The 25,898-nt window shown below is 49.6% G+C and overlaps 1 long non-coding RNA gene across 2 annotated transcripts in view; it reads left to right on the top strand.

Annotated features, from left to right (window-relative positions):
- Positions 1 to 19,131, top strand: part of LOC119956948 — a 35,307-nt gene extending 16,176 nt beyond the window's left edge. For both annotated transcript variants that reach the window (XR_005458713.1, XR_005458714.1), the window contains 2 exons: positions 11,267 to 11,376; positions 18,618 to 19,131. This is a non-coding gene — a long non-coding RNA (uncharacterized LOC119956948). The remainder of the gene's footprint in view (positions 1 to 11,266; positions 11,377 to 18,617) is intronic.
- The last annotated feature ends 6,767 nt before the right edge of the window (positions 19,132 to 25,898 follow it).

Here is a 25,898-nt window from a genome sequence, read left to right as displayed (position 1 = left end):
ACGTACGAACGAGAGACGTATGGCCCGGTGTGGGAGGTGGGGGGCGGGGGAGGGGGGGGGGGGGTAGAAGGTTATTTCACCTTGAGGCAAAAAAGGTGTCTGGGATATAAAAAAAAGGGGGGTTCAGGTGGATGAGAAACATCTCAGTCTAAAGTTGTTGAGATCAACGTTGAGTCCTGAGGGCTGTATAGCGACCACTCAGAAGACAAGGTGCTGCTTCGTGCTTCACGGGAGTGATGCAGCAGGCCAAGGGCGGAGGACGCGGGCACGAGAGCAAGATGCTGAGTTCACGTGGTGCGGAACAGGATGGTTGAGGCCTTGCTTATGGGCTGAGCGAAGGTGTTCCACAAAGCTTTTATTCATTCCCCCCGCTTCTCCCATCCTTTGTTGAAATTGTTAATTTGCTCTTACTGGTACCCGTTCCAATGTTACTGCCTCACACATTCAATCAAACTGCCTTTCATTACGACGCATAAAATGAAGAGACCGTGAAATTAAACGAAAGTGGGTTTGCGAAGGGAATAGAGCCTCCTGGGTTCTTTCGCATGTGCTTGCTCACCTGGAGAGAAAGGGGGACGAAGAAACTTGGGCTGGGAAAGAATTCAATACTCGAATGGCAGATCGACATAAAGAGCTTGCAATTGCTGCGTCCCTTGTGGCAATCATCTTCTGTATGAATGATTCCGACTTCACACTCCCGATGGGCCCCTGGACCCACCCCTTAAGGGGATCAGGCACCTGTCACTGAATTGAAGACCACACAAGACTCAAGTCTGCATCTCTTTGAGGCCTGTGCTTGGACTGCTGGTCTTATTGGGTCTATATATATATATATTTATGGGCAGCACGGTAGCGCAAGTCATTAGCACTGTGGCTTCACAGCGCCATGGTCCCAGGTTCGATTCCCTGCTGGGTCACTGTCTGTGCGGAGTCTGCGTGGGTTTCCTCCGGGTGCTCCGGTTTCCTCCCACAACTCCCGAAGGACGTGCTTGGTAAGTGAATTGGACATTCTGGATTCTTCCTCTGAGTACCCAAACAGGTGCTGGATCGTGGCAACTAGGGGATTTTCACAGTAACTTTATTGCAGTGTTAATGTAAGCCGGCCTGTGACAATAAAGGTTCTTATTGTTATTCCAGATTTATTAATTGAACTGAAACATTTCACCAGCTGCCAGGGTGGGATTTGAACCCATGGCCCCAGAGCATTAGCCTGAATTAACCTTGATCACCTGAACAGTGACATTGCCACGACACTATTATCTCCCGAGATGACTACAGGATGTCCCAGAATGCTTTGTGGTGTCAGCCCTGTTTCAGCTGGCAGCACTCCCTTCTCTGCATCAGAAGATTGTGGTCAATGCCCCACATCAGAGACTCGGGCACCAAATCAAGGCTGAAACTCCACTGCCGCACTGAGGGAGTGCTGCACTGTTGGAGGTGCCAGCCATTGGATTAGACGTGAAGCAATGAACATGCCTGCCCTCTAGGTAGAAACAAGTTCCCAAGGCACTATTTCATTCAAGAGCAGCCCATTTTTCCTTCCTATTATTAAATGAATCAAATAACCAACTAAAGTAAATCAAATAAACTGAAAGACGAATTAAAGGGCCAAGGGATACTGCCCAAAGCAAAAAGTAAATCACAAAGGAAACTTAAACATGAAACCAAAAGGTGATTAAGCGGGTATTATACCGTCAATTCACTGTGAGACCGTGAGAACGAGTGAACATTAGGCTTTATTATCCATGAACTCGCCTGCCAGTGTCGACTGTACAAATGAGTGCCACACACAGGTGGCCGGACTATATATGGCCCCGGTGAGGGCAGAGCCAAAGGCGGAACCCACCGGGGTTCCAGTACAGTACCTGGAAGTAGACCGTATCATTATTTCCAGGTCATAGGTCACAGCGCTATACTTAGTTCATACTTAGGTGAATACATTCACCACAGTGGGTTGATGAGGCACGCCAGTCCCTGCGGTGCCCACCAGGCATAGAAGGTCTTGACAGTGCCAGTGGGCATCACGTGCTCCCTCTATAGGGACACCTAGTTGCGAATGTGCCCGCAGTCGAGGGTAGAGCGTCTGGCTGGATGGCCCCCTCAGTCGTCCACTACCTGAACCTGGTGATGGCAATATTGGCTAGGTTCAGGAGCAGGCTCGCACAGTTTTTCCTGGTGTCCTGGTCAATATTTACCTTCAATTAATCCCATTAAGACAGATTATCTCGTCGTCATCAGCTTGCTGTTCGTGGAAGCTTGCTGCGCACAAATTGGCTGCCACGTTTGCTACGTTACGGCAGTGGCTGTACTTCAGAAAGTACTTAATAGAGGCGGCGCGGTGGCGCAGTGGTTAGCACTGCTGCCTCACGGCGCCGAGGTCCCAGATTCGATCCCGGCTGTGGGTCGCTGTCGGTGTAGAGTTTGCACATTCTCCCCGCGTTTACATGGGTTTCATCCCCGCAACCCAAACATGTGCAGGATAGGTGGATTGGCCACACTAAATTGCCCCTTTATCGGAAAAAAATGAATTGGGCACTCAAAATTTTTTTTTTTAAGTATTTAATTGATTGTGAAGCACTTTGGGACATCTGGGGGCTTGAAAGGCACTTTAAAAATGAAAGTCTTGCCCTTCCTCGTTCTTTCTCCTTCCTTTCCTCATTGGTTCAGAGCTGAACAAAGCATTGTCCCCGTGATGCAAAGAAAAACAAGTGACAGGTGTAATCTCCCGCTGCGAGTAGTCGACGCCAGCAACAACGACAGAAAAGCGAGAACATGGCTTCTCGCTAGATTGACTGGCGACTGACATATGTCGCGCAGGAGTCTGTGGGTTCCGGTGAGATTGCACCTCACTGTGTGGAGCATGACATTGCTGCTCAGAAATCACAGCGAGGTTGAGGATCGATGTCTTTTAATTTCTCTTCCCAAACCTTGCTGACAAATTCAGCAACCTTGGTTTGCTGCTGCTCAACAGCGATCCAAGAAGCAGTCCTCACAGACCGACAGAAACCTACCGTTTTGAGAAAGAAAGACTGACATTTTAATAGCACCTTTCACAACCTCAGAAAGTCCCAAATCTTTTGACAGCCAGGTGTCCTTTTGAATTGGAGCCACTGTTGTGCTGTCGGAAAGCGGACAGTTGATTTGCCCACTGCAAGCTCTCACAAACAGCAACGCGATGCTGACTCCATCATCTGTTTCAGCGGTGATGATGGTTGAAGGATAAATGTGGGCTCTGGGGAGAACACCCCTCTTCTTGAGGGGAGCAGACAGAGCGTCAACTTAGCATCCCATCCAAAAGATGGCACATCCGACAGGTTGGCGTGACACGCGAGTGTGTTAGCTTAGGTTTTGTGGCATATCTGGAATGGGACGCCAACCCACTTCTGAGACAGAGGCCAACAGACAGCTATGTGCCTGATTCCCTGGAGCAACTCATTTCCCCTTCTAATATTTCAGAAATACATAATAGGGGGCGGCACGGTGGCACAGTCGTTAGCACAACTGCCTCATGGCGCCGAGGAACCGGGTTCGATCACGGCCCCAGGTCACTATCCGTGTGGCGTTTGCGCATTCTCCCCGTGCCTGTGTGAGTCTCAACCCCACACCCCAAAGATGGGCAGAGTAGGTGGATTGGCCACGTTAATTGCCCCTTAATTGGAGGGGAAACAAATAATTGGGTACTTTCAATTTAAAAAAATAGAAAAATATGATTGAAATATATGATAGACAGGATAGATAGACAGATTGACAGGATAGACAGATAGACTAGATAGACTAGATAGATTGATAGATAGATAGATAGATAGGTAGATAGATAGATAGATAGATAGGTAGATAGATAGATAGATAGATAGATAGATAGATAGATAGATAGATAGATAGATAGATAGATAGATAGATAGATAGATAGATAGATAGATAGATAGATAGATAGATAGATAGATAGATAGATAGGTAGGTAGGTAGGTAGGTAGGTAGGTAGGTAGGTAGGTAGGTAGGTAGGTAGATAGATAGATAGATAGATAGATAGATAGATAGATAGATAGATAGATAGATAGATAGACAGATAGATAGATGTCAAAACAATAATATAATGATAATCTTTATTCGTGTCACAAATAGGCTTACATTAACACTGCAATGAAGTTACTGTGAAAATCCCCTAGCCGCCACATTCCGGCGCCTGTTCAGGTACACCGACGGAGAATTCAGAATGCCCAATTCACCTAACAAGCACGTCTTTCGGGACTTGTGGGAGGAAACCGGAGCACCCGGAGGAAACCCACGCAGACACGGGGAGAACGTGCAGACCCCGCGCAGACAGTGACCCAAGCCGGGAATCGAACCCGAGACCCTGGCGCTGTGAAGCAACCACTGTGCTACCGTGTCGCCCTCACTGTGCTACCAGAGAGGGGTAAATATAAAGATGTTGAACCACTTTGGTTTTCAAGATTTTCAACAGGCTGATTTAGTGACGTTCGTCTATTAGCCAAGAGTATAATAAGTGTGAGGGATCTTCTGGTCTTTTAACTTGCGACATTACATAAATGTGTAACAAGTCAGTGTTTGACATTAAACAGAGTGTGAGCAGGAGATTGAGGGACAAGACACTTAGGGAAGCACTGACTCACGGGAGGCACTTTTTGCCCGCTTATTTTGCCCGCTACAAAATTAGCTTCAAACCTCTGAATCGCAACCACTCCCCTCCCAAACCAGTCCAGCTAACAACAGATATTGGTCTGGTGCCACTGTCATTGGTTAACTGTTCCCCCTCTGTAATTGAACGGGGCTTGCTTGGTGACCGAGGTCTGAGGATTGAATAAACACTGACCCGGGGTTTGTGTGATGCCCACCCACGATTGTTTAACAACCGTTAACAGGAGCCTTGCATGAAAATTGTAGTGGGTTTATTGATGGGAATTCATTGACACCAGAGACCAGCGAGTAATTGGAAACATATTTATGAACAGACAGCAGGGGCAGAGGCCACTGTTTATGACTGCACGCAGTGTTTGCTCATATTGATTCATTAGCTGCTTTCGATGTGTAATATAACCTACTCACTGTACACACCAGCCCCCCCTTAGGAAGACCACATTTTGCCAAGTAAGGCAAAAAAGTGCTATTTTTCTCAGAAACGCAAACGCTGCGAAAGATAGAATGAAGTCGCATTTATACAGCGTCCTCCACGCAGTCAGCACTCAGTGTCCCAAAGCATTTTACAATCAATTATGTACTCTTTGAAGTGTAGTCACTGTTGTCATTTCTGGAAATGGGACTGCAAAATGCGAGGCCTGGATCATTTGCCATGGCCAGCTGAGTAATGGCGGCCCAGATCTCCTGGTTTCTGGATAGCCGGACACCAGGGCCGGAATTTTCCGTCCATTCACACCAACGGGATCTCCTGGCCCTGCCAACTGCCCGCCGGTATCCCGGTGGCGAGGGGTGCAATGAACGGGATACCCTGTTGACAATGGCGGGGCCTACGCGACCACAAAACACCTGTCTGGCTGCGTGGAAAATCCCACCCCTAGCAGGGGGTATCCTGAAAGATATCGGTGGGACCCATTGGAATTCCCGATGTAAGCACATCCCCCGTACTTACACTGGACGTTTCCATCTCCAAATGGCGGGATTACGCTGCCGTTATTGACCAGAACCACACAGATTTGGGCTGTTTACCCTATACTTACACGGACACAATTACATCTCTTCATAGCAGATATAAAACGAGCAAACCTCCAAGGGTGGGATTTTCCTTCCATCCATCCCCCTCCCCCCACTGTATGGATTCTATGGATTTCCATCTACCCCCCAATAATCTTTGTCTCCTTGCCTAACCAGACTCTCTCTACCTCCGCCTCAATAATATTCAGCGACCCCGCCTCCATCGTTCTGCGAGGCAGAGAATTCCAAACACATACAATCCACTGAGGGAAAAACATTTCTCTTTATCTTTGTCCCAAAAGGGCGACCCCTCATTTTATAAACACTGCGCCCCATTTCTGGATTCATCCCCAAGAGGAAGCACTCTTTCCACCTCCACCTTGTCAAGACCAGCGCTGTATAACCACAAGCCTTACTTTTCTTTCATTACGCTCAGCGCCACTGTGTTGCACTTCACGACGTGTTAACTCGTTCAGACAAGCGAGGGCCGGTGGAGGGGTGGGGAAGTTTCAATTTCTTCTTTAAAAATTCCACTAAAATTATCTTCAGGAAGAAATGATGTGGAGATGCCGGCGTTGGACTGGGGTGAGCAGAGTAAGAAGTCTTACAATACCAGGTTAAAGCCCAACAGGTTTGTTTCAAACACTAGCTTTCGGAGCACTGCTCCTTCCTCAGGTGAATGAGGAGCCATTCGCATGTGGAAGGAGCAGTGCTCCGAAAGCTAGTGTTTGAAATGAACATGTTGGACTTTAATCTGGTGTTGTAAGACTTCTTACTGTGTTCAGGAAGAAAGAGAGTGCAGTGTTCAGCGATGCATTGGCCTACGCCTTCGGGCTCCAATTCATCAGTCACGTGGCGCACGGTTCTGGGACCTCAGCTGTGCGCTGCCAAGATGAATGAAGCTATTGCCAGGTGACAATTCCTTCCCGAAGCCAACACAGTGACAGCATGGAAAGATCAACTGCAATCAGCTGTCTCCGACCAGGACTCCGAAGCCCCATGAAGAGGAATTTCACAGCTGTTTAAGTGGAATTGGCTGCATCTCTTTCTTAAAACAAAATAAATTCAGGTAGGATTTGATAGTTCCCAGCTGGATGTCGCTGGATAACCCAATGGACCCATTGTGATTTTGCATCATTGCCCTTCCGAAGAAATCATGGCTCTTTTTTGTATCGGATTTGGGCATCACCAGCCAAGCCAGCATTTGTTTCCCATCCCTAATTGCCCCGTGAGAAGGTGGCGATGAACCATCCTCTTGAACTGCTGCAGGCCCTGTGGTGTAAGTACACCCATAGTGCTGTTAGGGAGGGCGTACCCGGCTTTTGACCCAGTGACGGCGAAGGAACAGCAATATATTTCCTAGTCGGGGTGGCGTGCAGTTTGGAGCCGATGGTTTTCCCATTCATCCGCTTCCCTTGAACCTTCTAGGTGGCAGAGGTCATGGGTCGGGAAGATATTGCTGAAATCGATCGACATAGATTGAGTTTTGTTTGACGCAATTGCCCTCTGTGTACTCTCTCCTCCATTCCTGAATCTAGCTCCAATGCAACCCTCCAGAGCCTTACCCAAGTGTCCATTCGTAGTATGTTTCAGCTGACACACGGTGTGCCATCTACGATTTGGCTGACAGTGGAGGAAAAGAACTTGCAGAAATTCCAGGGTACATCAACATAACAGCGAGAGATCAGAGACAGGAACTCCTCCGTTCCTGATTTTTGTAGCGTATTGAAAGTTACATTGCGCATTTTATCTACTCGAGGCCACCATGCCTACATTTACCAGCAGAAGGAGTCGGCTCAGAATGAATAATATAGGATCCATGTTTAACAGCTCATGCAGTTATAATTCTAAATGTCTCTGGCTGCTTCTGTCCCAAGAACATCACATTTTTCTTTGCTCCATTCCACTCACAAGTGAGAGGAGACAGGCTGAAAAGTGGAGTTGGGGCCACAATCAGATCAGTCATGATCTTATCGAATGGCGGTGCAGGTGCAGCACGGTAGCATTGTGGATAGCACAATCGCTTCACAGCTCCAGGGTCCCAGGTTCGATTCCGGCTTGGGTCACTGTCTGTGCGGAGTCTGCACATTCTCCCCGTGTCTGCGTGGGTTTCCTCCGGGTGCTCCGGTTTCCTCCCACAGTCCAAAGATGTGCAGGTTAGGTAGATTGGCCATGATAAATTGCCCTCAGTGTTGGGTGGGGTTACTGGGTTATGGGGATAGGGTGGAGGTGTTGACCTTGGGTAGGGTGCTCTTTCCAAGAGCTGATGCAGACTCGATGGGCTGAATGGCCTCCTTCTGCACTGCAAATTCTATGATTCTGTGAAATCATCATCGCTTTCTCGCGGCAGATGAGCATCGATGAACCAAATAATCTCCCTCTAAATTTCGTGCATGCTCTAATTGTGGAAAGGTTTGATCGCCCTTAGGCCCCTTGCAGGTAAAGGTGAGGAGGTAGGGACGGCATGGTGGCACAGTGCTGCCTCAAAGCGCCAGGGACCCGGGTTCAATTCTGGCCTTGGGTCACTGTCTGTGTGGAGTTTGCACGTTCTCCCCGTGTCCACGTGGGTTTATTCCGGGTGCTCCGGTTTCCTCCCACAGTCCAAAGGTGTGCGTGTTAGGTGGGTAGACGGGGATAGGGCGGGGAAGTGGACCCAAGTAGGGTGCTCCTTCAGAGGGTTGGTTCAGACTCGGTGGGCCGAATGGCCTCCTTATGCACTACAGTCATTCTAAATGAGAGGAAAGCAGAAGATGGGTCATATCCGTCCTAAAACCTCAAGGTGTCGTAAGTGTCGGTTGTGATTTTTTTACTGGGTGAGCCCTTTATTAATTCATAAGTTGATGGAGAAAGCAAATGGAATGGCCACTCAAGCATTCAGTCAAACCAAATTGCAAATCCAGCTGCGGGAAATGCCTGACCTCCTATAGGCTCGGAGGGAAATCCGAGGAGACCACATTAATTAACATCCCTGCCCTGCCAAGCTTGGTGAGTTCCTTCAGACAGGGATTTGCTAAGTGTTCGCTAAACCACGTGAGTGAATGATGCACATGCTGACGAACAGCAGTGTTTTAACAGATTCTGCACTATACCGTCATTGGTTAAGGGTTACAGCGTATGAAACGTCGGAGGTTCTTTCTCAAATGTAATCACACTGGCTTCCCGTCATGTATCAGATGTCACAATTCCACATATTCTCTGTCCCGCTGTGAGCAACGGGGAAGGTCTGTTTTTTTGGGGGGGAATATTAAATATTAATTTCCACTAAACTAACGATAATTTTACGGGAAAGGACATTTTGTGCGGTCAGACGACGTCCTCAGTTTGGGTTTGGTGTCACCGACAGAAGGAGGAATGTCGGACGGACAGCGCCTGAGGCAGCAGTGCTAACTACTGCAACACCATGCCGCCCTTGGCATGAGTCCTAACGGAGAATGTGGCACATGTGAGCTACCAAACTGTCTTTCACTCATCTCCATGTTTGAGCTCCATTTTCTATGGGCTCGTGGTCATATAAACGTATTTGTAGATTTTGAGACTCCTCGGGAGAATCTGGGATTCCCTGGGCCCCCGTTGGCTCTTGTTCCTCAGGCCAATGGTCTTCCCGGAGCTGGGCCAATCACTGATAGGCCTTTCCTGTCCTGATTCTAATCATAGCTATCAACTCGGCAATGCTGCCTGTAGCCTGCATTCTCCACCCGTCCCTGCATCTGTGAACGAATAGAATTGAGACATCATTGCGAATTACCCTTGAGTGGCCTCCTTCCATCTCCAAGCCAAGGATCCAGTTTCAAGGCCTTCGTTTGCCCTCAGTTGAGACATGGCAACCCCAGGCCACCCCTTGCAGGCTCATAATCCTGGAGGGCGGGCAGCACGGTGGCACAGTGGTTATCATTGCTGCCTCACTGCGCCGAGGTCCCAGGTTCGATCCCGGCTCTGCGTCACTGTCCATGTGGAGTTTGCACATTGTCCCCATGTTTGCGTGGGTTTCGCCCCCACAACCCAAAGATGTGCAAGGTGGGTGGATTGGCCACGCTAAAATTGCCCTGTAATTGTAAAAAATAAATTGGGTACTCTAAATATGTTTGTAAAAAATGATCCTGGAGGTTGTTGTGTTATGTACTCTGGGATAACACAGGCTGCAACTGGATGCAGCTTTAAGCAAAAGATACTCCAGACCTTGAAGTTAGTTCAATCTGATTTATTGAACCAGTAGCACAGTTAGCACAGTTCTCTATGAGTTCGACTCCCTGCTAACCTAAGTGTGGTTACTCTGTCTGACTGAACCAGACTAGCTCTCAGCCACGTGCTGGAGGTGTGATACTGTACATACACCCTGACTCACTCTGTAGATGTTCATCAGTGGAAAGAGGCGGAGTGTGAGTGCCTCTTGCCTTTTACAGTGAGATACCACCCCTGAGTGTCCTGCCTGCTCATTGGTCATGTCCATTAGCTCATTGTAATTCTGCTCATTGGTCATGTCTGTGTTCATTAGCTGCCTGTCTGTATATCATTATCTGCATGTCTGCATGTCATGACAGAGGTCAGCAGGTAGCTGAGCAGTTCCCTCAGACATGACTACCTATCACAATGGGGGTGAATGTACACTTGTGCTAGAACCCTCAGTCAGTCTGTGGTCAGCTCACCTCCAATAACTATCGATAAGGCGGCCTTGCAGTTTTGCATGATTGTAAGCCATGGCCAATACTGGACTACAGAGTCCATTTAGCTTCTGTGCGATAACTGGGACCCTTGATTTATTGACCCTACTTTCCAATTCTCATGCCTCTGAGAGGATCAGATGTCCATTAATACCAACGACGTAGCAGAACCAAGACTTTTAAAAAAAATTTAGAGTACCCAATTATGTTTTTCCAATTAAGGGGCAATTTAGCGTGGCCAATCCCCCTACCCTGCACATCTTTGGGTTGTGGGGGCGAAACCCACGCAGACACGGGGAGAATGTGCAAACTCCTCACAGACAGTGACCCAGGGCCGGGATTCGAACCCGGGTCCTCAGCGTCGCAGGCAGCAATGCTAACCACTGTGCCACCGTGCTGCCCTCAGAACCAAGACTTAATGGATTTCCCGCCTAAATGCACACCATTAGTGAAGAAGAAAAGTTTGTTCATTGCGTACAGGTCATCTGTTGCAGACTGAAAAAAAAAACCAGTGCTAACCACTGTGCCTCAAAAACATTGTGGACCAGCCATCAGTGGGGTGATATAAATGATAACTTCCAAAGGCAAGGAATTTGAGCGAAGTAGACAGCAGAATCCACAGAAAGGAATATCAAAGGGACTGATCGATATAACTGCTAGCACACTCATTGGGGAAGGCAGCTAGTTCTCCATCCAACAGGCCGGTTCCATCAGTGATCAGAGCCATGGAGGGGGCCTGTTCCATCAAACATTTGGAATGATGGCAGATGGCAGATATTATCCTGTGAAAGACGCAGGTTCAGGGTATATTTGGGAACAAGAGGTAACCTCAAATAACACAGTGTTTAGTTATTCACACACTTAAGTATCATTGTGTGTATTAGTCGTTTCTTGTGTGTTTTTTCTTTTCTTTTACTTTAATAAATATTCTTTATTCATAGCTTCCAAAGCGACTAGATTGGTTACTGACTGAATTCCTCACATCATTCTGAACAGATAGACACCGCTAAGAACCAGTGTTCTTCTTCGGGGTTTGGAAAAGCCCTCGCAGGTAACATCTGCAGGGTTCTTAACACAAAGAGCTGGCACAGTAACGATGGACAAATGGTCCCTTCCCGTGCTGTAAGAGTCTACGCTTTGCATTAGATGGACAGCGCATGTTGGATCTGTAAACGTCAAGTGGGGTGCGCACCTTGGCAGTGTGGAGGTCACGGAAAACCCAAAGATATAGCACGATGCATATTATTAAATTCAGTTAAAATTCTTTCTCAGTACTTTTGACAAGAGCCACGACTTACGCCTAAATGTGTCGGCAGCTTCTTCGACCCATTCTCTTCATGAGGCGAAGCTCTCCCTCTGCAGGGCTGTGGTGGTATAGCAATTCATCCCCTTTCCACCTGAAAATTTCACATGTCATATTCCAGAGCATTGAAAGAAAAGCTTTCATTTATAACAGCTTGCGTTTATACAGTGCCTTAATGGATTGTAACACCCATTTCACAGGAGCGTGATTAAACAACATTTGACCACCAAGTTACAAGATAGCTTGTACGGGCGGCACAGTAGCACAGTGGTTAGCATTGTTGCTTCACAGTGCCAAGGAACATAGAACATACAGTGCAGAAAGAGGTCATTCGGCCCATCGAGTCTGCACCGGCGCACTTAAGCCCTCACTTCCACCCTACACCCGTAACCCAATAACACCTCCTAACCTTATTGGACACTAAGGGCAATTTAGCATGGCCAGTCCACCTAACCTGCACGTCTTTGGACTGTGGGAGGAAACCGGAGCACCCGGAGGAAACCCACGCAGACACGGGGAGAACGTGCAGACTCCGCACAGACAGTGAACAGCAAGGAATCGAACCTGGGACTCTGGTGCTGTGAAGCCACAGTGCTAACCACTGTGCTACCGTGCTGCCCTAGGGACCTGGGTTTGACTCCCTGCTTGGGTCACTGTCTGTGCGGAGTCTGCACTTTCTCCCCCTGTCCGCCAGGGGTTTCCTCCAGGTGCTCCGGTTTCCTCCCACAAGTCCCGAAAGACGTGCTTGTGAGGTGAATTGGACATTCTGAATTCTCCCTCTGTATACCCAAACAGGCGCTGGAATGTGGCGACGAGGGGATTTTCACAGTAACTTCATTGAGGTATTAAGCCTACTTGTGACAATAAAGATGATTATATTCCGGTATTTGGCCAGAAACCCAGTCAAAATGGCAGGCAGCAAGATTTAGGAAGGGGGTTTCAGAGCTTCTGTACTCCCAAAGGTACAGTCAGAAGTCTTACAACACCAGGTTAAAGTCCAACATGTTTGTTTCAAACACTAGCTTTCGGAGCACTGCTCCTTCCTCAGGTGAATGATTCACCTGAGGAAGGAGCAGTGCTCCAAAAGCTAGTGATTTGAAACAAACATGTTGAACATTAACCTGGTGTTGTAAGACTTCTTACTGTGCTCACCCCAGTCCAACGTCGGCATCTCCACATCATGCCCAAAGGTACAGGGGGAGGGATCTGAGGCCGTGGGGGGGTTTGTGGGCTGGGTGTATTATATTACGTGATTGTAATACATCATCTTTTGCTTACTTCCAGAATGGTCTGATGGTTGTAGTTCAGTAAAACTATCAGTCTTCAAATTAAGCAAAAAACATTTATTGAATAACGAATATAAATATTGATGAGTTTGTTCACTCTGCTACAACTATAACAGATGATTAAGTAAATAAGAAGTAGAAATAATATTTAACTACACGTGCTAACTAAGCTATATCTCTAATACTCTGCTCTCTAGTCACTCCTGATACGTAGAGGAGGGAAACTCCGTTGAGTACAGTTTTTATACATGGAGCTGGTGCTGCCATCTAGTGGTTGTCTTGCACTATCGTACAGATGTTAACCCTTTACATGCCAGCAGATGTACAGATCACTACAGGGTGAAGATCAGAGGATCAGCAATGTGGGAGTCATGGGATAGGGAGTGTGGAAGGTCAAGTGGTGAGAAGTGTTGGAGGTCGTTGAGTCAGGTGTGGAAGGTTGTGGGGTCAGGAGTGTGGGCGATTGTGGGCTCGGGAGTGGGAGAGTTCATGGGGTCGGGAGTGGAGAGTTCATGAGGTCGGGAGTGGGAGAGTTCATGGGGTCGGGAGTGTGAAAGGTCATGGGTTCAGGAGTGGGAGGGCTCATGGGGTGAGTGGTGTGGGAGTTCGTGGGATCAGGAATTTGGCAGGTCAGAGAGTCGGGGAGGGAGGTTATGGACTGGAGGGTGGGACATTGTTTCCTGCCTTATTGGGGCATTAACCAGAGAATTGCCCAAAGCTCGGCTGGGATTGGGATGAAATTCGAAACCACTTTCTCCTGGCTGGCAAGGAGTGCATCAACCTCCTGGTGACGCAAACAGGGGTGACGGAGATGATAGATTCTGGTTATTAACTCTAGCTACAAGATTAGCTGGCTCTCTCCCTCCTTGTTTACCAAACCGTATAGAAAACCATACACCCACACCTCCCCTCGATGGGGCACTGGAAGCGGCGATAAAACTCTCTTCACCGACAACCTCAATGAGGAATGAACCATAAGGTAAGAGACCAATGATGTGTTGGGCAGGCTGGGTCGATGTGGACTGCGCTTGATGCAGTGTAGCGAGAGAAAGACTTCCAACACTTGATGAGATGCAACACAATTTTATTTAACATCTAAACTATTTTACATGTTCAACTGTGGGATGGCACTATGCTGACTTGACTGGAGACCTGAGGCTAGCCTGACCAGACTAACTGACTACCACATGGTGTTTGCACTGGCTGCTGCTCACGAGCTCTGACTGTCTCAGAGGCTGGATCCCGAGATAGAGCGGGGAAAATGGTGCCCTCTGGCTTTATAGTGGTCGTGTCCTGTCTGGTGATTGGCTGCTGTGTTCTATGTGCTCACTGGTCATCCCGTGTGTCAATCACTGCCTGTCTGCACTCCATTATATACATAGATGTATATTATGACAACCAGCAGCATCATCGAGCAAGATTTAATCAACATCGGGGTCAAATGGGGCCCCCGACCCTACATTGTGTCACGAACAGTCGTGTGATACGGACCTTGCCTACATTAACCAAATAAAATGCCTTCCAGCAGCCACAGGTGGTCGAATGGAGGGGAGGCCTCAAAGTCTTTTGTCAACAAAGGGGTCATCTGGACTCGAAACATTAGCTCCTTTCTCTCCCCACAGATGCTGCCAAGCCTGCTGAGATTTTCCAGCATTTTTTCTTTCCTTGAGTTCTGTCCTTGGAATTGGAGCTGGGCCAATCAGGGATGATGTCGAGAGACATTTCTTCGTGGGGAGAGCTCTTAAGAACCTGGCTGAGGTTATGTGCGAGGGTATCCCAAATCCCGGAAAAGGAAACCTGGAACGCCGGTTCTTAACTGTTTAATTTGCCATTTGCTGCGTTGTGAGGAAAGAGATGAAAACCAGTGAGGAAACTTACAGTCTTGTAATCATTCAAATAAAAACATGTTAATTAAACTGTGAAACACACAAGGAATGCAACACTTAACTACAATAATGGCCACACACACACACACACGGTATACTTAAATTAACCCTATTCCAAATCGATCTACTTTGCAAAACTCCGAGAATATACTCTCCCCAAAACAACATCCCATAGATTTCAACACTATCAGCCAAATCCAGCAATAATGACTACACTCGACCCGTATCTTTCCTTTGGGAAATTCTCTATTTACAGTAGCGCACCTTGGGTTTAAAACAGCAATTTACAGGCAAAAGCTATTACAATTGCATGTTGACAACAGCAGAATAAACTTTTTGTTTTATCCATTTATGGGATGGGGCGTCGCTGGCCACAATTGCTCCTTGAGAAGGTGGTGGTGAGCCGCCTCCTTGAACCATTGCAGTCCATATGGTGTAGGTACACACACAGTGCTCTTAGGGAGGGAGTTCCAGGATTTCGCCCCAGCGACAGTGAAGGGACGGTCGATGTATTTCCCAGTCAGGATGGTGAGTGACTTGGAGGGGAACCTCCAGGTGGTGGGGTTTCCAGGTAGCTGCTGCCCTTGTCCTTCTCGATGGCAGTGGTTGTCGGCTGGAAGGTGCTGTCTAAGGAGACTTGGTGAGTTACTGCAGTGCATCTTGTAGATGGTACACACGGCTGACACTGTGCGCCGGTGGTGGAAGGAGTAATTTGTAGCGTGCCATCATTTACATAGCCTGAATTAAATCAGAATTCATTCTTCCTTTTGAAAACTCATCTTTAATTCAAATTGTGGAAAAACAACATGGGGAAAAGCTCCTTTAAAATAATTGTTGAGGGTGCCCACTCCTGAGGAGTTTCAGCGTCGAGGAAACAGTTCTATTTCAGCAGAAACCATTGCAGAACCCTCAAACAAGCTAAGTTCAGCATTGAAGATTACATTGTGTTTGTTTACCCTCATTAATCATGGTGCTGCACTGTGTGGTCGCGTGTGCGGCTCAGCCAACGTTATTTCTGTCCTTCGTAATGCGTCATCTGTTCTTCCTGCGAAGTCCCTCCCGATTGTTCAGCTCCTGTGGGATGGGACAGCTTCTCCCGGTGCCACTCATCGAGGTGTTGCACGTTCCTGCTCATTCAGTGGGAAAAACCATGGGCCGGGTTCTCCGTTCCTGCGTCTAAGTGCTGACGCCAACGCAGGATCCATGGTGTTCCACAGAGGGGAAAATTGGCGCCACACCCTCGCCAATTCCGCTACCGGTGAGGGGCTAGCACCGGCGCTGCGTGAAACACCCGCGGAACGCACAAAAAATGGTGGGGGAATCGCCGGGTCCATGCTGGACATGCGCGGGGCTGACAAGCTGCAGCCGCGCGTACGCCTACTCCCCCCCCCCCAACACACGCACCGATCGCGCCCAAAAAGATGGCGCGTACCCGTTCACCCCGACCCCACAGCCCACCTTCTGGCCAACTCCCACTACTCCCCCGGCTAGGAAAGCACGGTGGCGCAGTGGGTTAGCCCTGCTGCCTCATGGCGCCGAGGTCCCAGGTTCGTTCCCGGCTCTGGGTCACTGTCCGTGTGGAGTTTGCACATTCTCCCCGTGTCTGCGTGGGTTTCACCCCCACAACCCAAAAGATGTGCAGGGCAGGTGGATTGGCCGCGCTAAATTGCCCCTTAATTGGAAAAAATTAATTGGGTACTCTAAATTTATCAGAAAAAAGAAGCCCCCGACTAACCACTGTTGCTACCGTGCTGCCCAAAATGGCAAACTGGTACCGATGATGCCAACGTTTCCCCCTCAAAGCCTGACCAAGGAGCATCCTCCCTCTTTGTCTTATTGCTACAGTTTCTTAATCTGCTGCCGCCTGGTATTGGGTCAGGATGGCTGATGGGTGATGATCACTTTGTGGTGATTCGCTGGCGATCTTTCCAAATTGTTGCCCCCTCCAATGTGATGCTCCCCCTCACCCCTTTAAATTTCACCCCCACACCCCCGCCGCGAGTGGGGGCACTCGAGCATCATTGACAAGACCGGCTCTTGGTGCCCATCCCTACCTGAACCGGCGATGGTAAGATACTGACAATTATCGGGCCATTTGGAGGGCACAAAACGTAAACCGCATTGCCGTTGGTCTGTGGACGCACCTAGAACCATAGAATCCCTACAGTGCAGAAGGAGGCCGTTCGGCCCATCGAGTCCGCACCGACCCTCTGATAGAGCACCCTACCTAGGCCCAACACCCATCCAATCCCCATAACCCCACCTAATCTGCACATCCCTGGACACTAAGGGGCAATTTATCACGGCCAATCGACCTAACATGCGCATCTTTGGACTACGGGAGGAAACCCGAGCACCCGGAGGAAACCCACGCACACACACGGGGGAGAACGCACAAACGCCGCACAGACAATCGCCCCAGGCCGGAATTGAACCCGGGCCCCTGGCGCTGTGAGGCAGCAGTGCTAACCGCTGTGCCACCGATGCCACCCAAAGCTAGGCCAGATGGGGTAAAGATTGCCTTGAATGGCATTGGTGAGGCATCTGGATTTCTATAACAGCCCAGTGATTCAGTCTGAGCCTTTTAAATCACAGGTTTATTAATTGAATTCCACCAATTGCCCATGGTGGGATTTGAACTCATGCCTGGAGAGTCCCGTACCATTACCTCTGTACTGCCCACCTGGCAGTATCTTGAAAGAATAGGTGCCTGACTGGCAAGTGAGGTGAGGTTCACCCGCGGACGTGATGCCTCACACTCCCCAACGCCCCACGTGTGGCTGGGGTCGCGCCGATGAAAATGAGCACACTGCTGAGTTCACATGGACCCGCACCTCGTCAGGAGCGAGAGGGGGAGAAAACTGGAAGAACATTCAAAAGAAGAACAGAAATCCAAAAGTCAAAGTCTTGGCTCAAAGGGGTCCAAAGGGTTGAGGGGGGAGGGGGTTCGGGGGGGAGAAGAACCATCTTGACTTCACCTCCACCAACCCCCTCCGCCCCCCACCCCACCCCTTAGAATGCCACCTAGTGGCCTCTGCTGGAAAATGCAGCATGTGCCTGGTGGATGAGACAGATTTAGCCGCGATGCCTCTCAGTTGTGAATAGCTCAAGCCAGGTTGGCCAGTTGGGTGTGTGGTCGGGGCGGGGGGCGGGAACGAGGGGGGGGGGGGGTCAGCGCCCATAAAGTGCAGCAATCATAGGGGTACACAGGGCACAGAAACATACACCTCCAGCAGTAGGTAGGCAGTAGGTGAAAGAGGGCGCGGGTGAGAAGAGATCAGAGGAGAGAAGAGGGGTGGAAATTAGCGGTGGGGTGGGGGGGGAGCGGTGAAGGCTGGGGGGGGCGGAGGGGGGGTAGAAAATTGACCCAAGCCAAGTACATAAGAACAAGCTGGTACCTGTCACAATGACAAATGACAATTTCTATGCTCAGCAACTTCAGCTTGGCAAAGATAATTCAAAGGGATTAAAATTCAGTGAGAAACCAAGTTAGAATATCATTGGATTGTGATAAATGACCAATGCATTGCCAGGCCCTCTGCTGCATTATCCTGAATGACATTCAGGGCGGGCCTGTGATGATTGTGTATGCGGAAGAGTGTTTCTTCCAGGGTTCTTTAAACTACTGCATTGGCAAATTAGTTGTTGCAAATGCAGCTCTGAGAAATCGACGCAGCAGGCTTTGAGCGACTTCTGGTTAATAGAGGTGCGTGTTGCTCGTCCAGACATGGGATAGGCTAGATCTTCCTCGCGCTGGATTTGCAGCAGTTAAAGAATGAGTTTGCAAAATAATCCTTTCTCTCTCTCTCACACACAGATGCTGCAGGCCTCATAGCGGCAAAGGTTTATGAGTTACAGTTTATTACCTCTTCCAATTAAGGACTGCCTCATGCCAGAACAAAACAAAAGCACGCAATCTATCACTCGTCAATTTCTGTCAAGGAAATTCACCGCCAGGGAATATCAGCACTTTAAAAAAAAAGTTTCTTTGGATTCGCTTTTTTTTCTTTCGGAACTTTGCTCCAAGTTTCTGAGGAAAGGTTTAAGGCTCCCTCCATTGGCTGGTTCCTATAGCGCAAGCTGGTGCTCCCAGTGCAGTACTGAAAATGGTGCTGCACTGTTGGAAGTGTCTTCACATGCCTGGATATGACTACTTGGAGACGACCGCAAGCTTGACCACGTTGCAGTTGCAAAACTTCAGGTGACTTCTGGCAGCCATCTTTAAGACTTCCGGTGTCCATATAAAATGGATATTCGCTTATTTACAAATATCGACGGCACATTTGTGATGCTGGCAAGGGCAGTGGCAGCCGACAAGTAAGGCGGGATAGGCGCGCTCGGGCCAGCAGCCCGCAGGGGGCTGGACACCGGCGGGGCCAGGGGTGCGGGGAATGGGGAGGGGGGCACATGCGGGAGCAAGGTCCACAGTGCCAACCGGGCCACCATGTAGCCCGATAGACCTGGTTCGGAACGGGGATACACACCAGGCTAACATGTCAGCCATGTTGATAATGGATATTGGAATAGAACCAGCAATGGTGGCCTTCCTGACAGTCGCCACAGCCCTGGGGGATGGACTGCGGCTGTAGGAGCTGGAGCTGTTCGAGGAGGAGGAGGACCCTAAAGTAGTTGGGGAGGGGGGAGGTGGGTGTTGGGGTGGCGGCGGTGGTGGTGGTGGGTGTGTGGATGATGGAGGGGGTGACACACGAGCCACGGGGAACTGCAACTCAACAGGGTCTCACTTGGGCAGCACGGTGGCACAGTGGTTAGCATTGCTGCCTACGGCGGTGAGGACCCGGGTTCGAATCCCGGCCCTGGGTCACTGTCCGTGTGGAGTTTGCACATTCTCCCCGTGCCTGCGTGGGTTTCACCTCCACAAAGATGTGCAGGTTAGGTGGATTGGCCACACTAAATTGCCCCTTAATTGGAAAAAATAATTGGGTACGCTAAATTTTTAAAAAAAACAGGGTCTCACTTTCCTGCCCGATGCCAACCTCCGCCCTGGCGAGTGCCCTTTCTTTGGACCCGCCAACCACGCCCAGGTCCTTCTAGATGGCGGTGGCCGTGGGTTTGGAAGGTGCTGCCTGAGGAGCCTTGGCGAGTTACTGCGGTGCATCTTGTAGATGGTACACACGGCCGCCACTGTGTGTTCGGCAGTGGAGGGAGTGCATATTTGAGGATGGGGTGCCTGGACACACCCCCTCACACAAAGGATGGTGTAAATTTAGTGCCCTTGTCTCCCAGGAGTTGGTGAGGCCGGGCTTGTTGGATGATTATCATAGAATTTACAGTGCAGAAGGAAGCCATTCGGCCCATCGAGTCTGCACCGGCTCTTGGAAAGAGCACCCTATCCAAGCGCATACCTCCACCCTATCCCTATAACCCAGTAACCCCACCCAACACTAAGGGCAATTTTGGACACTAAGGGGCAATTTAGCACGGCCAATCCACCTAACCTGCACATCTTTGTGACTGTGGGAGGAAACCGGAGCACCCGGAGGAAACCCCAACGCACACACGGGGAGGATGTGCAGACTCCTCACAGACAGTGACCCAAGCCGGGAAGCGAACCTGGGACCCTGGAGCTGTGAAGCAATTGTGCTAACCGCTGTGCTACCGTGCTGCCCTTAGGGTGGGAGGAAGTGGGCGTGGTCATTCAAAAATCCCCGAACAGAGATGAAAAATGTTTTGTTGGGTATGAGTTACGGAACTAAGATGGAGTGAGTTAAGATACCAATCAACCATGATTTCATTAAATGGCAGAAGAAGCTTGAAGGGCTGACTGGTCCCATGTGTCCTTTTAAAGAAAATACCAGCTATTACCTCCAAACATCACCACCGCAATCAGTGCCAAAGTTTTTTTTATTCATGAATTGCAATCTTAATTCTGAGCTAGATGCGAATGTGATGTAAAAGCTACTCCCTTGTTCAGCAATCATTGGCCAGCATTAATTGCTCTACCCGCTGAGAGGGGGAGGGGGGGGGGTGGGAGGCCCGTTCTATCAATCGGGGGCATCTCTGTCTGATGAACAAAGAAGCTCAAACGGTAAGGAGTTCACATCCCGCGGGAGAATGGCCTGGATTCTTCACCGTCGGGATTGTCTGTTGCCGCCGGCAGTGCACTCCCACTCCATTAGAGCAGCAGTGTGGCGCAGTGGTTAGCACTGCTGCCTGACAGTGCCAAGGGCCCGGGTTCGATCGGCACCCCTGGGTCACTGTCCGTGTGGAGTTTGCACATTCTCCCCGTGTCTGTTTGTGTCTCACCCCCACAACCCAAAAATATGTGCAGGATAGATGGATTGGCCAGACTAAATTTCCTCTGAATTTGGAAAAATAATAATTGACTACACTAAATTTATATTTTTATAAAAAGAAGCTGTCAATTACAGCCTACTAAAAGTTATCTCTCTTTGAGGTGAATAGCAGCCTTGCAGATCAAAGGATCTGGGGGGTATTAAACCATTTTGATGTGGTTTTTGCTTTCTATGCGGTTACAGCTGCCGCTTTCTAGGCATCTGTCTGAGGCAGCAGCTATCAGGGTCAGGTGAGTGAAAAAGCAGCATTTTGTTCACTGTTTCTGCCTGGACAGCTCTTTAGCTTCCAGGCAGGGGTAACTGATGGGGTTGGGGGGGGGGGGGGGGGGGGGGGGGGGGGGGGCTAGGTCTCTGTTACGGGGGGGATTCTCTGTTATGGGGGGGTTCCTCTGGTTTAGGGGGGTTCTCTGATTGCGGCGCCTCTGGTGGAGTGTCGGAGATATGGGGGGGTTTCTGTCATGGGGGTTTTCTGACATGAGGTGGGGATCTCTGACGGAGGTCTCTGGTGGGGGAGTTCAGGTAGGGGGGGTTCTGGTGGGGATGCTCTGGTGGCGGGTCGGTGATATAGGGGGTCCCCATTGTGGGGGTTCTCTGATATGGGGGCCCTCTGCTATGAGTGCCCGTGGTGGGGGATATCTGACAGAAGTCTCTGATGGAGATCTCTGGGGAGGGGGCACTGGTGGGGGGGGGGGGGGTGAGGTGGGCAGGATTTGCATTGTGGAGGAGAGGGGGGCCCTCCGATCGACTTTGGGGGCACCTATAGAACATAGAACATAGTTTCCATAGAATTTACAGTGCAAAAGGAGGCCACTCGGCCCATCGAGTCTGCACCGGCTCTTGGAAAGAGCACCCTACCCAAGGTTAGCACCTCCACCCTATCCCCATAACCCAGTAACCCCACCCAACACGAAGGGTAATTTTGGACACTAAGGGCAATTTATCATGGCCAATCCACCTAACCTGCACATCTTTGGACTGTGGGAGGAAACCGGAGCACCCGGAGGAAACCCACGCACACACGGGGAGGATGTGCAGACTCCGCACAGACAGTGACCCAAGCCGGGAATCGAACCTGGGACCCTGGAGCTGTGAAGCAATTGTGCTATCCACAATGCTACCGTGCTGCCCATATAGAACATAAAACAGTACAGCACAGAACAGGCCCTTCGGCCCTCGATGTTGTGCCAAGCAATGATCACCCTACTCAACCCACGTATCCACCCTATACCCGTAACCCAACAACCCCCCCCCCCCTTTAACCTTACTTTTATTAGGACACTACGGGCAATTTAGCATGGCCAATCCACCTAACCCGCACATCTTTGGACTGTGGGAGGAAACCGGAGCACCCGGGGGAAACCCACGCACACACGGGGAGGACGTGCAGACTCCGCACAGACAGTGACCCAGCCGGGAATCGAACCTGGGACCCTGGAGCTGTGAAGCATTTATGCTAACCACCATGCTACCGTGCTGCCCCCTATCTTAAGTATTTAACCCCTTAGCCCACCGTGTCAGGGCCTTGCTGGCCAATTCATGCCCTTGTGAACCACGAGGGTCGGAGAATCATGAAGGCGTGGTGGATTTGGCGTCCAGCCCATTAATACGATGCAAATGGGTCACGGGGTGGAACTCGAACCCAGAGCCTCTGGCTGAGAAGGAGCGGCCCTACCTGTGGTGATATGCATCACTGTAGATACACAAGGGGTTAATGTAAGTACATGTAGACCAGCTAGACACTAGAGGGAGCACCAGAGACATGACACACAAACACTCAACCAATAGGTCAGTTAGATAGGACACGACCAATGGGATTCACGATACACACAGAGGTGACACCACCAGAGGGGGGCATTACACCAACCCATATATAAAGGACACAGCACACATGATCTTCCTCTTTCCAGTGGACACACTCAGTGAGTACAGACACAGGGTTGATTCAACATCACACCCATCACGTGGATTGTAGCAGACTGGTTCGTCAGTCTGAGTAGCAATAGAAGGATTAACAGTAGTGGCGAAGCCGAGTAGGAGAATTGTAAATAGTTTAATAAACGTGTTGAAGTTATCTCCACGTCTGAACCTTCCTTTGTCAAGTGCACCACAAGGAAGCTGCTTATGTTACGCCAAGAGCATAACAAGACCCATTGGATCAGCTTGATACTCAGTTATAACCACTGAATAACATATGATTCCTACTATTTTAACTCAGGTGTGGCCTATTTAAAAGTAACCAGTCAAAACATTGAAAGAATAATAATAATAATCTTTATTGTCACAAGTAGGCTTACATTAACACTGCAATGAAGTCACTGTGAAAATCCCCTAGTCACCACAGTCCGGCGCCTGTTCGGGTACACTGAGGGAGAATTCAGAATATCCAATTCACCTAACAGCACGCCTTTCGGGGCGTGTGGGAGGAAACCGGAGCACCCGGAGGAAACCCACGCAGACACAGGGAGAAAGAGCGGACAATAGATCCACACGCATTTCATGGTTGACGCACCAGTGTTCCTTTCGCATGTGCTGTAGTTACAAGAATCAAACACAAGATGGGGCAAGAGAAGGACAATTAGCTTTCCAAGCTCGAGTTGAGATTTTACTCTTCTGGATTTACAATTATGCTTCTTCTGGCCTGGTAGGCCGGGGAGGCGCTGCCACAACGAGGAAGGCGGTGGCGCAGTGGAATTGTCACTGGACTAGCAAACCAGAGAGCCAGAATGATTCTCTGGGGACGCAGGTTCAAATCCCGCTGCTGCAGATGGTGAAAATTGAATTCAATAAAAATCTAGAATTAGAAGTCGAATGATGACCATAAAACCATTGTCGTAAAAATCCATCTGCGTGACTAATGCCCTTTAGGGATGGAAATCTGCTGTCCTTACCCAGTCATGTGACTCCAGACCCCTGCCGGGCTACGCACCGGATGCTGCGAGGTGGGATTAGGAAGGGCAGTTTTATTTCCAGCCGGCTGACACTGTGGGCTGAATGGCCTCTTTCTCTGGTTCTGTGGTGTGGTCCAATTGTTCACTGCTCGCCCACCTGTATCGATCTATAAGGGGCTGGTTTAGCACAGGGCTAAATCGCTGGCTTTTAAAGCAGACCAAGCAGGCCAGCAGCACGGTTCAATTCCCGTACCAGCCTCCCCGAACAGGTGCCGGAATGTGGCGACTAGGGGCTTTTCACAGTAACTTCACTGAAGCCTACTTGTGACAATAAGCGATTATTATTTCACTTTAACTGCAGCGTTACGATTAATCTAAACTGCAACAGATTCTAAAAAAAACAGGTTAAAATCAGACCTCGGCCGAGACATAATGGTATTGAAACTGTAACAGAAAGAAAGAAATCTGTATTAGTCCAATCTGAACAAATTGTTGATGAGGTGTCCTTTATTGCACCTAGTCTCGGACAGAATTTAACATAGACATAGAACAGTACAGCACAGAACAGGCCCTTCGGCCCTCAATGTTGTGCCGAGCCATGATCACCCTACTCAAACCCACGTATCCACCCTATACCCGTAACCCAACAACCCCCCTTAACCTTACTTTTATTAGGACACTAAGGGCAATTTAGCATGGCCAATCCACCTAACCCGCACATCTTTGGACTGTGGGCGGAAACCGGAGCACCCGGAGGAAACCCACGCACACACGGGGAGGACGTGCAGACTCCACACAGACAGTGACCCAGCCGGGAATCGAACCTGGGACCCTGGAGCTGTGAAGCATTTATGCTAACCACCATGCTACCCTGCTGCCCTATTTGTTTCTGAAGAGTTGCTGATTCCTGTGAAATCACGACTTGGTTTTCACAGCAGTGCACTAGATGGAGGCGGTTCAGTGATTCCACTTGCCCCGTCCCTTTTTGCAAAAAAGCCGACACCAATTGCAGACATCGCTGGGCCCCCTGTCCTGGGAGGACAATCTGGGTGAATTAAATCCCCCTTTCCCCCACTCACCCCACTGTCCGCCTCCTCCCACTTGTGAGTGTGAGAGCGAGCTGGATTTGGTGGGGTAGGATGGACGTCAGGTGTGACGAGCGCAAGGCAACAGACCCCCCCCCCCCCACCCCCGGAGCGTGAGATATTTTTGGGGTGTGGAGTGGGGGATTCAGGATCGTGCTGGGAGCAAACAGTTTTGGTCCCCTTTATCTAAGCAAATATATACTGGCATTGGAGGCATTCCAGAGGGGATTCACTCGGTCAATCACGGGTGTGGAGGGATTTTCTTATGAGGACAGGTTGAGTAGGTTGGGCCTGTACTCAATGGTGTTTAGAAGAATGAGGCGACCTGATTGAGACATCAGGATTCTCAGGGGGTTTGACAGGGTTGATGCTGAGAGGTTGTTTCCCCTTGTGGGAGAGTCTGGGACCAGAGGGCATCATCTCAGAGCAAGGGGTGGCCCATTTAAGACAGAGATGGGGAGGCATTTCTTCGCTCAGAGGGTAGTGAATCTGTGGAACTCTTTACCGCAGAGAGCTGTAGAGGTCGGGTCATTAAGTATGTTCACGGCTGGGATGGACAGATTTTTAATCAGTGAGGGAATCGAAGGTTATGGGGATAAGGTGGGAACGTGGAGTTGATTATCACATTAGATCAGTCATTCTATGGCGGAGCAGACTTGATGGGCCGAATGGCCTACTTCTGCCTGCTGCTATGTTATCGGGCTGGCGAATCAGGCTGCAGAAAGCAAGAGCAGGGGCAGTCGCTCGAGACTGCTCCTCCAATCGGCACGGACATGGCCAACCTCAGGCATCAGAGCCCACCCCCCTCGCC

Source organism: Scyliorhinus canicula, chromosome 24 (assembly GCF_902713615.1).
Source record: "Scyliorhinus canicula chromosome 24, sScyCan1.1, whole genome shotgun sequence".
NCBI lineage: Eukaryota > Metazoa > Chordata > Chondrichthyes > Carcharhiniformes > Scyliorhinidae > Scyliorhinus > Scyliorhinus canicula.
This window is presented reverse-complemented; position numbering and strand designations above follow the sequence as displayed.